The 14,374-nt window shown below is 50.4% G+C and overlaps 1 protein-coding gene across 12 annotated transcripts in view; it reads right to left on the bottom strand.

Annotated features, from left to right (window-relative positions):
* Nucleotides 1-8,536, bottom strand: part of ARHGEF18 (Rho/Rac guanine nucleotide exchange factor 18) — a 98,391-nt gene extending 89,855 nt beyond the window's left edge. For 2 of the 12 annotated variants that reach the window (XM_069591185.1, XM_069591180.1), the window contains exons 1-2: nt 8,214-8,466; nt 2,899-2,984 (exon numbers count right to left, since the gene is read on the bottom strand). The gene's annotated coding sequence lies outside the window, so the exon portion shown is untranslated. Of the gene's footprint in view, nt 1-2,898; nt 2,985-4,089; nt 4,210-8,213 lie in introns of those variants that run through there. The other 10 variants (XM_069591178.1, XM_069591181.1, XM_069591184.1 and 7 more) reach the window with 8 other exon arrangements.
* Between the last annotated feature and the right edge of the window lie 5,838 nt (nt 8,537-14,374).

The following is a 14,374-nucleotide window of genomic DNA, read 5'->3' as shown; positions in this document are numbered from 1 at the left end:
TTTTTAAAATCTCTGTGATCCTCTGTATGTGTTTGTGTGGGATGGGTTCTACATGACTCACCTGGGACTTGGGGAGATCTGCTTCCAGTATTTGGGGGAGAGCTTGGTATTGGCCTGGGGTTTCCTTGTGTCTACAAGTCTGTGGCTTTATCTGTTTGTGCATCTGTGCGGATGACAGCCAGCGCCTGTTCATACAAGTGCTGCCCCCTGGTGGTGGAATCTTCCTCACTTCAGTTCATTTCAGTTAGTCGCTCAGTCGTGTCCGACTCTTTGCAGCCCCATGAATAGCAGCATGCCAGGCCTCCCTGTCCATCATCAACTCCCGGAGTTCACTCAGACTCACGTCCATCGAGTCAGTGATGCCATCCAGCCATCTCATCCACTGTCGTCCCCTTCTCCTCCTGCCCCCAATCCCTCCCAGCATCAGGGTCTTTTCCAAAGAGTCAACTCTTCCCATCAGGTGGCCAAAGCACCAGAGTTTCAGCTTTAGCATTAGTCCTTCCAAAGAACACCCAGGACTGATCTCCTTTAGAATGGACTGGTTGGATCTCCTCACGGTCCAAGGGACTCTCAAGAGTCTTCTCCAACACCACAGTCCAAAAGCATCAGTTCTTCGGCACTCAGCTTCCTTCACAGTCCAACTCTCACATCCATACATGACCACAGGAAAAAACATAGCCTTGACTAGACAGACCTTTGTTAGCAAAGTAATGTCTCTGCTTTTGAATATGCTATCTAGGTTGGTCATAACTTTCCTTCCAAGAAGTAAGCGTCTTTTAATTTCATGGCTGCAGTCACCATCTGCAGTGATTTTGGAGCCCCCAGAAATAAAGTCTGCCACTGTTCCCACTGTTTCCCCATCTATTTCCCATGAAGTGATGGGACAAGATGCCATGATCTTCGTTTTCTGAATGTTGAGCTTTAAGCCAACTTTTTCACTCTCCTCTTTCACTTTCATCAAGAGGCTTTTTAGTTCCTTTTCACTTTCTGCCATAAGGGTGGTGTCATCTGCATATCTGAGGTTATTGATATTTCTCCCGGCAATCTTGATTCCAGCTCGTGCTTCATCCACCCCAGTGTTTCTCATGATGTACTCTGCATATAAGTTAAATAAGCAGGGTGACAATATACAGCCTTGACGTATTCCTTTTCCTATTTGGAACAAGTCTGTTGTTCCATGCCCAGTTTGAACTGTTGCTTCCTGACCTGCATATAGGTTTCTCAAGAGGCAGGTCAGGTGGTCTGGTATTCCCATCTCTTTCAGAATTTTCCACAGTTTCTTGTTATCCACACAGTCAAAGGCTTTGGCATAGTCAATAAAGCAGAAATAGATGTTTTTCTGGAACTCTCTTGCTTTTTCGATGATCCAGAGGATGTTGGCAATTTGATCTCTGGTTCCTCTGCCTTTTCTAAAACCAGCTTGAACATCTGGAAGTTCATGGTTCATGTACTGCTGAAACCTGGCTTGGAGAATTTTGAGCATTACTTTACTAGCGGGTGAGATGAATGCAATTGTGCGGTAGTTTGAGTATTCTTTGGCATTGCCTTTCTTTGGGATTGGAACGAAAACTGACCTTCTCCAGTCCTGTGGCCACTACTGAGTTTTCCAAATTTGCTGGCATATTGAGTGCAGCACTTTCACAGCATTGTCTTTCAGGATTTGAAATAGGTCAACTGGAATTCCATCACCTCCACTAGCTTTGTTTATAGTGATGCTTTCTAAGGCCCACTTGACTTCACATTCCAGGATGTCTGGCTCTAGGTGAGTGATCACACCATCGTGATTATCTGGGTCATGAAGCTCTTTTTTGTATAGTTCTTCTGTGTAGTCTTGCCACCTCTTCTGAAAAATTCCTGGCTGTCCCTTCGCTCTTCAGTGACCTCTCAGCCTCCACCCTCCCTTCTCAAAGGGTCATCCACACTTCTGTCTTTACCGACACACACCTACTTGACCGCACCACCCCCTGAAGTCTTGCTTCCATCGCTTTCAGTCTTCCAGCTCTCTCTGGGGCTAAATCTATAACAGGCACTTTTCAGTCTCACACTCATGGGGCAGATCTGACCACTGTCTTCCTGAAATCCACCCCTCACAGGCCTCTTGTTTCTCTGTCTGTTCCTTCTCAGTCTCCCTTCTTGACTTGGCTCCTCTTCCTGTTTCTGCCTGACCTTTGAACTCTGTATATGCAGGGCTCTGTCCTTGGCCTCTTGTTGCTCTCCCCTCTGGCCTTGGTGACCCTCATCTGCACCTCCCTCATCACTTCCACTATGCTATTGGGTAGGTGTCACCTGAATCTTCAACCACAAAAATACATAAACATACACTCTACAGACGTAACACACTGGCAGTCCAGTGGTTAAGACTTTGCTTTCCAGTGTAGGGGGTGAGATTTCGATTCCTGGCTGGGAAACTAAGATCCCACATGCCTTATAGCTAAAAAACCAAAACATAAAGCAGGCAGTATCATATTAACAGCAAACTCAATAAAAACTGTATAAATCCACATTAAAAAAAAAAAGTGAAAGATACGCCACCATACTCGATACACCACTTCCCAACACACTCTCCAGCGCTTGCAGACAATGGCAAGCACACGCACACAAGCAGTCAGACATATGTTAACAGATGGCTCAGTGGTAAAGAATCCACCTGCTATTGTGGGAGGTGCAAGAGACACAAGTTTGATCCCAGGGTTGGAAAGATCATCCCCTGGAGGAGGGCATGGCAACCCACTCCAGTATTCTTGCCTGGAGAATCCCATGGACAGGGAAGCCTGGCACGCTACAGTCCATGGGGTCGCAGAGTCAAACACAACTGAGTGACTGAGGACAGTTATACACAAGCATCGAGATGCATACACAGAAATCCAGAGGAAAGCCCAAGGAGATTTTAAAAATTACCTCCTCTGCTGGGCTCCAGGTCTTAATTCCTCATCTCCCATCACTTTCCCTGGACAGACTGCAGATGCCTCTTGGATCTTTCAGACCTTTGGGTAGAGAGCAGATATGAGAACTTCAGGGAAATCAAAGGCAGTAAGAAGTTAGGAGGGGCCTTCATCAAACTGGTGGCAACAAAGGCAGGAGCCCAGAAACAGAGAAACATGGTGAGTCGAGCAGAATTAGAAATGGAGGCTTGATAAAAATCTTATGTTAAAAATAAAACAGGAAGAACTTCCTTGGTGGGTTAGTGGTTAAGAATCCGCCTGCCAATGCAAGAGACACAGGTTCAATCCCTGGTCTACGAAGATCCCACCTGTCATGGAGCAACTAAGCCTGTGAACCACAACCACTGAACCTGTGCTCTGGAGCCCAGGAGCCACAAGCACTGAGGCCTGCATGCTCTGCAGTGAGAGAAGCTGCTGCGGTGAGAAGCCCGTGTACCACAACAAAGAGTAGCCCCCGCTAGCTGCAACTAGAGAAAAGCTTGCACGCAGCAGCAAAGACCCAGCACAGCCAAAAACAAATGAATACGTAATTTAAAATACTTAGAAAAAATACAACAGGGATAACTATTTCTAGTGATGGCAGGCTACCTTATTGCAGATTTACCCTTCCACCAGAAACAGCTTTAAAAAAAAAAAAAGCTGGATAAAATCAGAAGGAAAAAAACAGCCTCGGTTTGAAGGTGTTGTCAAACCAGGATTTGAGAGGTCAGAATCCTAGAAAGGTGAGGAGGCATGATGCGGTGTTGTTGTTTATTTTCCCCCCTCGCAAGCAAGTTGTTGATTTGAATGCAATTCTTCAGTGCAAAGCAGACCAGAGAGAGGGTCTGAATGTAGCTTCTGGCAATCTTCTGGGGCTGGAGAAATAGACCCTGGAAGTCAAGGATCACAAAGATGGAGTCATCAAAAACTTCATTCTAGGAGCAGGGAGCGACGAGAAACAGATCAACCTTCACCCAGAATAAAATCCAGCTTCAACTCAGCTTAATTTCTGATTAGACTGATGTCACCTGCCTTTGGGGGCTTCTCAGGTGGCATAGTGGTAAAGAATCCACCTGCCAGTGAAGGAGACGCAAGAGACACAGGTTCGATCCCTGGGTCAGGAAGATCCCCTGGAGGAGGAAATGGCAACACACTCCAGTATTCTTACCTGGGAAATCCCACGGACAGAGGAGCCTGGCGGGCTACAGTCCATTGGGTTGCAAAGAGTGGGATACGACTGAGCAACTGAACATGCACACAACACCCGCCTTTACTTTCACTATCTGCCAGAAGCAAAAGCAAAACCTCTCTGGAAGGAAATAGCACCATGAAGAACTCGCCAATCAAAAGTTGAGGCACGTCAGAGAATAGGATCTCATGAACTACAAGTAGAAGAAAGACAATAGCAACAAACCCACAGAAGATACAGACACTGCAAAGGAAAGCAAGGTGGAATACGGCACAGGGATGGCTTGGTCTGGTGTCATATGTCACAGGAAAGGGATATTTTCAGCAATCCCCTCCACAGACAGGATCAGGTACACCTACTTAGTAGAAAGTTATGATGTACGGCCATCCCTCTATATCTGCATAGGGTTGGTTCCAAGACAAAGCCATGAATACCGAAATCCTCCAGTGTTCAAGCCCCACAGTTGGCTCTCTGCATCTGTGGATTCAACCAACCCCAGCTCATAAACATAGCAGTCCACAGTTAAATATCAGCTGTTGGGCTGATTGTGATGCAGTCAGGGAGGAGGAAAGCTGGGTTGATTTGCGTGGTGGGGGCTAGTCATTGGAGGCAGAGGGCCAATGACCTTGAATGTCTCAAGTTAAAGTTGTAAATAGCCCTTTGGCCTGCCAAAGGGTGGTCTTCTGGTTCCAGGTGTTAAAAGATAATAGACAGATCTGGAGGAGAGTCTGGATGGGGGTGAAGGGTATGGAGTGTGTTCCATCTTGATGGACGTAGCCGCCATATTGGTGGGGATAGCCTCCATGTTGGTGAGGGCATCTACTGTCTTGGTGAGGATCTCTGCCATCTTAGTGAGGTCTTTTACCATGTTATTGATGGTGACTGCCATCTTGTTGATGATACCCTCTCTTGACACAATGGTGCCCTGACTCCTAGAAAGGACAGATTCCAGAGATACCTCCATGGCAGTGTATCCCATGAATCCATTAGTGAGCCCAGCAGAGATTGGCTGAAGCTGGAAGAACCAGCCAGCTGGTGTATGGTTAGGTTAGGCTGATGGGCCTTGAGAGGGAGTGCCAACTAGAAGGCCATGTGTGTGGGTCACGCCAGCCCAAAGGCCAGGGATGAAGTAATAGCAACACAAGCTAACATTCAACAAGCGCTTATGTCATGCCAGCCACCACTCCAAAGGTTTTACATCAATAATTCTTTTATGTTCACAATCATCCTATGGTGGCATGATGCTACTGATGCTTCCAGCATTCCCGTTGTTCAGATGAGGAAACTAAGATGCAAAGAGGGTAAGGAACAAACATCTTAAACACAGCTTCTTCCCAAGTCATATCCATCCCCTCATTAAAGCTGAAATCAGCATGTTGTCCCGGATTCCCCAGGGGCTTGAGCCACGTCTAGAGTCACCAAATGGTCCCCAAGTCCTGACCCCAGTCCTCTTCCATATGCACATGAGGGGATGCATATATCCCCTCACTCCTGAGCCTCCCTCCAGCCCCTCATCGCACCCCTCTAGGACATCACAGGGCACTGAGCTGAGCTTCCGGAGCTCTACAGCAGCTTTCCACTAGCCAGCTACTTTACGCCTGGTTCTGTATATTTGCTGGGCTTCCCTGGTGGCTCCATGGTAAAGAATCCGCCCGCCAATGTCGATTCCTGGATCAGGAAGACCCCGTGGAGAAGGAAATGGCAACCCACTCCAGTATTCTTGCCTGGGAAATCCCGTGGACAGAGGAGCCTTGGAGGCTACAGTCCCTGGAGGCACAAAAGAGCTGGACACAACTTAGCAACTTAACAACAGCAACTGTGTGCATGCCAGTGCCGCTCTCTAAATTTGTCCCAACTTCTCCTTCTCCCCCTGTGTCCACAAGTCTGCTGTCTCTGTCTGTGTCTCTATTACTGTCCTGCAAATGGGTTCATCGGCACCATTTTCTAGAATCCATATATATATATATACATGCATTAATATGTTGCTGTTCAGTCAATAAGTAGTGTCTACTCTCTGAGACCCCATGGACTGCAGCACACCAGGTTCCCTGTCCTTCACCCACTCCCGGAGCTTACTCAAACCCATGTCCATTGAGTCAGTGATGCCATCCAGCCATCTCATCATCTGTTGCCCCCTTCTCCTCCTGCCCTCAATCTTTCCCAGCATCAGCGTCTTTTCCAATGAGTCGGCTTTTCGCATCAAGTGGCTAAAGTATTGGAGCTTTAGCTTCATAATCAGTCCTTCTAGTGAATATTCAGGGTTGATTTCCTTTAGGATTGACTGGTTTGATTGCCTTAATTGGCTGCCTTAATATGTGATATTTGTTTTCCTCTTTCTGACTTACTTCACTCTGTATAACAGACTACTCCCTGCACTCTTGATGGAGATTGACACTCATGACTAGTCCCTCTTTCTAGATGTGACTCACAGAGTTTCTACAGATGCACACGTGTGGCATGGGTGGAGAGTGCTCAGGATAGCCAGGCTGTGGGACAGGGACAAAATATGAGACAATGGGCAAGGTGGACAGTGTTTCAGAGTGCGTACTGTATACTGGGCACTGAGCCATGCCCTCACATGCAAGATCCACAGCAACCCTTCTATGGAGGAGCACAGACAAAGCCAGAGCGGCGAGGACACATGCCTACAGCCATGCAGACACAGGGGAGTGCGGCTCTGAACCCACAACTGGCCGACATAGCCCATCCTTCCATCCACAGCAGTGCTGAGCACCGGCAGGTGTCTGGCCCTGTGCCGGGGCTTGGGAGGTGGGGTGGGGGCAGTGTCCCAGATCAGATATACTGATGGGTTTGTGGTTGATATTCCACTGGTGCTTCAAGGTCCAGTGAGAAGCCTACCTTTGCCAGGAAGTCCTCCCAGACGGACTCACTCACACCAGTGGCCAGGGGGCTCAAGGTGCTTGGCAGTGGGGGAAGCGCTACCTTGGCTACCAGTGGTTGTTAAGCTTTTCCTTAGAACCGCGGGTGACCTGGCTAGTGGAACTCTCTGAGGAGCCTCCGCTCTCTGAGTACGGCATTCGAGGCCTTTTCCAATGTGCCCCTAGCCTAACCTCCTCCCTGGCTCCAGCCTTCCACTCTAAATCCACCCCACTCCTGGTTGCTTCTGGGCCACCTTCCCAGACCCTGATGGCCCTGTTGGCCCTGGGGCCGGGAGGAAGCAGCAGGCCTGGGTGTGCCCTTTCAGAAACCACATCCTTTCTACCCAACCTCACCCCACCCCAGGCAGCTGGGTGTGAAGGCTCCTGGTGGAGGGCCAAGGTGGGACTCGGGGCGCCTCCCCAAGTGGGGGGCTCCAACCAGGAGGACTGCCTGGGTGGTGGGACCTCCTTTGATGACCTTGGAAGACTAGGATAAGGATGTCCTCAGCACTGGCGCTCGGACATCAGTCATCAGTGGGAGTTTGTTCTGAAAGTCAGACACCCTCAATGCCAGTCTCTGGATTATGTCTCAGGGAGGTCCGAGACCTCTCGGGGGCTTCGAGGGTGGCTCAGTGGTAAAGCAATCCATCTGTCAATGCAGGAGGTATGGATTTGATCCCTGGGTCAGGAAGATCTTCTGGAGGAGGAAATGGCAACCCACTCCACTGTTCTTGACTGGAGAAGCCTATGGACAGAGGAGCCTGGCGGGCTGCAGTCCGTGGGGTTGCAAAGAGTCGGATACGACTGAGAGACGAAGCAGAGCACACATGTACGTCTCTTCTCACCCCGCATCCCTAGTTTAAGAGCAAAAGCATCTCTGACTGACTTTGCCTCAGGGAGCCTAATCCCATCTCCCAATTTATCCCCTGTTCCTTGTCCCCTGAGCAGACTTTGGCTACAAGGGGGCCATCCTTCTGTCTTGCTCTATTACTGCTCATGGACCCCAGCCCACTGAGTTGACTTTTTAAAATCACAGACATTTGCAGAGCAAAGACTCGTCAAACAGCCTGCTCAGCCCACTCAGGAAGCAGGCTGACTAGACGGTGGAGAGAAACTGTAGCTGGGCTGTCTGCTGCCCCTGAGGCCCCCTCCCACCGCTGGCCGCACGGCTGCTCTGTCCCTGTTCATCCATCTGTCCCGCACTCCCCAGGGATGGTCACTCACCAGATGGAGCCTCGTCCTTGCTGCTGTGGGTGCCCCAGCTCTGCGTACTAGCTCCCGCAGCCCCCACGACCCTTGGCTAGGGCTCTGAGCTGGCCCCGGGAGAGCATCTGCGGGCCAGAGCCCGGGGTAAGCCACAGGGTGACCCAACTTTGCCCTAACTTCCTCTTCCTCAATTGCCTGCCTGCCTGGCTGGTGCCTCCACACACACACCCCCCCCCCCCCCCCCGTCAAGGGCTGAGGCACTGATGTGAGTGCAGCGAGGTACAGGGGTTTAGAAGAGGGAGCTCTCCCCCCTCCACTCAGCAACACCCCGCCCCATGCATGCAGGCATCCTGAGGGGGGGAGTAGACTAGCGATGTGGAGGGGGGCCTCAGCACTCTCCCCACCCCTCACTTCCTGTGGAACCCGCTGCCAGAGATATAGAGGGCTGGGGCCTCACCCCAGCACGTGGGACACGCCAGTCATGTGCATCCATAGAGACACAGGCACTCACGCACACACATGGCAACATGAGCATACACACGGTTACCTGGGGCATACGGAGGCACCTGCGCCCCCAGGGTGCACTGGTAGAGGGTTAGCAACCGCCTCTTTTGACCACACACACACACAGACACACACACTCAAAGCTGTGATGCACAGCGTTTGTTGATTTTGTAGGGGCTTCCCTGGTAGCTCAGTGGAAAAGAATCTGCCTGCCAACTCAGGAGACAAGGGTTCGATCCCTGGGTTGGAAAGATACTCTGAAGGAGGGCATGACAACCCACTCCAGTATTCTTGCTTGGGAAATCCCATGGACAGAGGAGCCTAGCAGGCTACAGTCCATGGGATCACAGAGTCGGACATGACTGAGCGATGGGCATGCATGCATGCGTGTGGTGTAAATACTCCCATCATGACTGATTTCAACTGCCAACCTGATGTCATTCCGCGTGGGGTGAGGAAGAGATGCTCAGGCTTGCCTCCAGCATGCCACTAGAGTGGATACCCAGGCACTTGGATTCTTACAGAGAGACACGAGCCCCCAGGTCTGCAGGTGTGTAGGTATCTGTGGGTCCCCAAGATGTGGGCGTGTGTGGACAGAGCGGTCTGCCCACAGACACACCTGGGTGCATGCGAGGTACACGTGGGCTCCTTGGTGCTCAGAGACAGGTGGTGTGTAGACACAGACAATGTACTCGTGGAGACTCAGGTGAACTGAAGCGTGGGACAGGCACCTGGAGGCCAAGGTTAGCAGGAGCCCATAGCAGCACAGAGACAGGCAGAGCCAGCTGCCCTGGCTCACGGAAGCCCATTCTTTTTAAAACACATTAAAAAGTCATTATTTATTTATTTATATTTGGCTATACTGGGTCTTTCGGAGAAGGCAATGGCATCCCACTCCAGTACTCTTGCCTGGAAAATCTCATGGACGGAGGAGCCTGGTAGGCTGTAGTCCATGGGGTCACAAAGAGTCGGACACGACTGAGCAACTTCACTTTCACTTTTCACTTTCATGCACTGAAGAAGGAAATGGCAACCCACTCCAGTGTTCTTGCCTGGAGAATCCCGGGGACGGGGGAGCCTGGTGGGCTGCTGTCTCTGGGGTCGCACAGAGTCGGACACGACTGAAGCGACTTAGCAGCATACTGGGTCTTTGCTGCGGCACTTGGACTGTCTCTAGCTGAGGCTTGGGCTTCTCACTGTGGGGGCTTCTCTTATTGCGGAGCACAGGCTCTAGGGCGTGCGGGCTGCAGCAGTTGCAACACATGGGCTCCGTGGTCGTGGCACGCAGACTTAGTTGCCCTGTGGCATGTGGGATATTCCCAGACCAGGGATAGAACGCATGTCCCCTCCATTGGCAGGCAGATTCTTAACCACGGGACCACCAGGGGAGCCCCATATTCTAAAACGTGTAGGAATTTCGTGAGCTGGTTGTTAAATGCAGCTATCATAAAAATTTGATGATATGAATTGACGAAAGTAATAACCACTTAAATCTGTCATCATGTACTTAATGCTCCTCAACTGCATGCTTAAAAATGGTTTAAGTGGTACACTTTGTGTCACGATGTTTTACCGTAATAAAACAGAAAAGAAACTCATCACTTCCTAATTATTTTGCTTCATTTTTTTCTTACTCATGCTTTTGCGGTTATTTATGGCTTCTGAAACTGCTCGATGGGAACAGTGTATAAAGGCATCATATACTAGTCCATATCTATGTATCTGCATGGAGCTATCTCTCTATTAAGGTATATATTTGTATACTGGACTACCTCTTTGTAATTCTGTGTTTGGTGACATCACATTGGTACTTTGAAATTGAGGGTATTTATACCATGCAAATGGGCAAATCAACACTTTCCACCCAAGAGCTGGCTGTTAACTATTTTCCAGCGCACCACTGCACAGGGTGTGCACACCTGCCCGTGTGACACGGCAACATGAGTGCAGGAGCCGACAGGGGCACACGCAGCACAGCAGAGACACACACAAGCATGACAGGCTCCTGGACGCCTGGAAACGGGAGCCTGCAGAGACGCACTCAGAGAGGGGCGTGCAAGGAGACACTAACACAGACCCCTGCGTTCATGCACACAGGGCCACACTTGAGCAAGTGCCATCACGATGGGATACGATGGACACACACACAGTGAACACCCCAGACATACAGGGGGCCATGCTGCGCTTAGCTGCTCAGTGGTGTCCGATTCTCTGTGACCCCACGGATTGTAGCCCTCCAGGCTCCTCTGTCCATGGGGATTCTCCAGGCAGGCATACTGGAGTGGGTTGCCATGCCCTCCTCCAGGGGCTCTTCCAAACCCAGGGATTGAACCCAGGTTTCCCACATTACAGGCAGATTCTTCACCATCTGAGCCACCAGGGAAGCCCAAGAATACTGGAGTGGGTAGCCTATCCCTTCTCCATGGGGATCTTCCCGACCCAGGAATTGAACTGGGGTCTCCTGCAGTGCAGGCTGACTCTTTAGCAGCTGCACACACACGTGCACGCACACACACAAGAGGTAGGCACTGGGTACCCATGAGAACACATGGAGACACAGACACTCTGGTTATCCTGTGACATCTTCCCCAAAGCCACAAACACGCAGGCCCAGGGGCCCTTCAACACAAACCCTCACTGACTCAGAACTTCACTCCTGTCCTCAGGGACACACGTGGGGCCGTCCACAGAAGACTGCAACCACAAGAAACGCCCGGGACACGAGCAGACAGGGAAGCACGCAGATCCACGTGCACCACCCATTCATTCTGTAACCGGTCGATTATTTGTTTAATGCAACACACATTGATTGAGCACCTACTGTATGCCGGGCACTTTTGTGGGTGTGCGGTTACCGTAAATAATGCAGACACAGTTCCCTGTTGGGGTGGGGGTAGGCTCACAGTTCAGTGGGGAAGGCAAACTGTGAATCAGGAAACAGACCCGCGAGGTAACTTCAGATGGTGTTCATTGCTGTGACAGGAAGTAAACCTTGTTATGTGACAGAGACTGGGTGGGGTGATGGCCGCTTCAGTTGAGGGTGGGATGGGGGAGGGGAGGTCAGGGAAGGCTCTTGGAGCTGAGACCTGATTGCCCAGTGCCCAGGCATGGAAATGAAGAGCTGTGGGGAAAGGGCATTCCCGGTGGCGGGAACTGCAGGGACAAAGGCTCGGAGGCAGGTCTGAGCTTTGGCTTGTTTGAGCAGTAGGAGGAGGCCTGTGTGACTGGGGGGAGGCTGGTGGTGACAGAGGCTGTGAGGCTGCTGGAGTTTGGGAGAGCCTTGGGGGGCCAGGTTGTAGGTGCGATTACTGGGCACCACGATGGGGGTTCAAGCAGGGGATAAATTGGAAGGGGTGGGGACAAGGTGACTCAGGATGGAGAAGCCCAGAGAGTCCCAGAGGCGGTTACAGTGTGGCGCTGGGAGGGAAAGTGGGTTCAGGATCCTACAGCAGGGAGGGAACGCTGCTCTCTGCCTCTGTCCATCTTTCTCTCATTTCATCTTTATCACAGTCTTTCCTCCTCTCTTTCTCTCCGTGCTTCTCTGTTCTTGGGCTTCCCAGGTGGCGCTAGTGGTAAAGAACCTGCCTGCCAATGCAGGAGATATAAGAGATACAGGTTCGATCCCTGGGTTGGGAAGATCCCCTGGAGGAGGGCATGGCAACCCACTCCAGTATTCTTGCCTGGAGACTCCAATGGACAGAGAAGCCTGGCAGGCTACGGTACATGGGGTCACAAAGAATCAGACCAAAGCAACTTAGCACACCACACATTCTTTCTTTTTAGTCTTCCCTTCCCAGGCTCTCCCTCCCCGAGAATTTAAACTCTCTCAAGCTTCTCCGCTGACTCCACTGCCAACCCCCACCCGCCACTGCTGGGTCCTGCTCTTCCCTCTTATGGCCAAAATGTGTGAGAGTGCTATTGAGACTCTTAACCTGGGCTTCCTCACCAGATGCACCCTGGTCTCCACCCCCACAGACCCATCACCTCCCTGCCGAGGTCCCCACCTACTCCTGGAGGCTCAGCCAGGTGCGCCTGGCTCCTCTCTCCACACCCAAAACGCTGGCTCACCTCCACAAGGCTCCCCCCGGCCCCTGCCTGCACTACCCTTTCCCACTTTCCTTGTTGGTGAAATATACATGACGTAAAATTCACCATTCTAACCACTTCTAAGTGCACAGCTCAGTGGTATCAAGTTCCTTCCCACTGTTGCTCAACCATCCCCACCATCCATCATCAGAACTTTGTCAACTCCCCAAACTGAAACTCTGTCTCCAGGAAACACTGACTCTCCATCCCCTCCTCCTGCCCCTGGCCCCACCGTCTACTTCCTGTCTCTGTGGATCTGACTCCTCCAGGGACCTCCTGAGGGTGGGATCACACAGGATTTTGTGGCTTATACTTTTGTGCCGTGTTTGTTTTGCTGAGCGTCATGTCCTCAAGTTTCATCTTGTTGCAGCACATGCTGGCATTTCCTTCCTTGTAAGTCTGAATAATATTCCACCATGTGGATGGATCACGTTTTGTTTGTCCATTTATCTGCCGATGGACACTTGAATTGTTTCTACCTTCTGGTTATTGTGATGATGCTTCTGTGAACACAGGTGTACAAATATCAGTTTGACTTCTAATTTTCAATCCTTTATCTTCTGCTGGTGAGTTTTAAACCCAGACATGGGAAAGGATCCTGCTTTTAGCTTTGCTGTTTTTGTTTAGTTGCAAAGTCGTGCCCTACTCCTTTGCAACCCCTGGACTGTAGCTCATCAGGCTCCTTCATTCCATGGGATTTCCCCAGGCAAGAATGCTGGAGTGGGTTTCCATTTCTTTCTCCAGGGGAATCTTCCTGACCCAGGGATCGAACCTGCATCTCCTGCATTGGTAGGCGTGTTCTTTACCGCTAAGCCACCTGGGAAGCTTTTATTAATGGCTTTCTGTTCAGTTCGGTTGCTCAGTCATGTCCCATTCTTAGTGACCCCATGGACTGCAGCACGCCAGGCCCCTCTGTCCACCACCAACTTCCAGAACCTGCTCAAACTCACGTCCATTGAGTTGATGATGCCATCCAACTGTCTCATCCTCTGTTGTCCCCTTCTTCTCCCTCCTTTAATCTTTTCCAGCATCAAGGTCTTTTCCAATGAGTCAGCCCTTTGCATCAGGTGGCCAAAGTATTGGAGTTTCAGCTTTAGCATCAGTCCTTCCAATGAATATTCAGGACTGATTTCCTTTAGGATTGACTGGTTGGATCTCTTTGCAGTCCACGGGACTCTCAAGAGTCTTCTCCAACACCACAGTTCAAAAGCATCAGTTCTTCAGCGCTCAGCCTTCTTCACAGTCCAACTCTCACATCCATACATGACTACTGGAAAAACCATAGCCGTGACTAGATGGACCTTTGTTGGTAATGTCTCTGCTTTTTAATATGCTATCTAGGGTTTGTCATAGCTTTTCTTCCAAAGAGTGTCTCTGAATTTCATGGCTGCAGTCATCATCTGCAGTGATTTTGGAGCCCCCCAAAATAGAGCCTCTTGCTGTTTCCACTGTTTCTTCATCTATTTGCCATGAAGTGATGGGACCAGATGCCATGATCTTATTTTTCTGAATTATGAGTTTTAAGCAAACTTTTTCACATTCCTCTTTCACCTTCATCAAGAGCTTCTTTAGTTTTTCTTCACTTTCTG

Source organism: Ovis canadensis, chromosome 5 (genome assembly GCF_042477335.2).
Source record: "Ovis canadensis isolate MfBH-ARS-UI-01 breed Bighorn chromosome 5, ARS-UI_OviCan_v2, whole genome shotgun sequence".
Taxonomy (NCBI): Eukaryota; Metazoa; Chordata; class Mammalia; order Artiodactyla; family Bovidae; genus Ovis; species Ovis canadensis.
The sequence above is the reverse complement of the archived record's forward strand: the minus strand, read 5'-3'. Positions and strand labels throughout refer to the sequence as shown.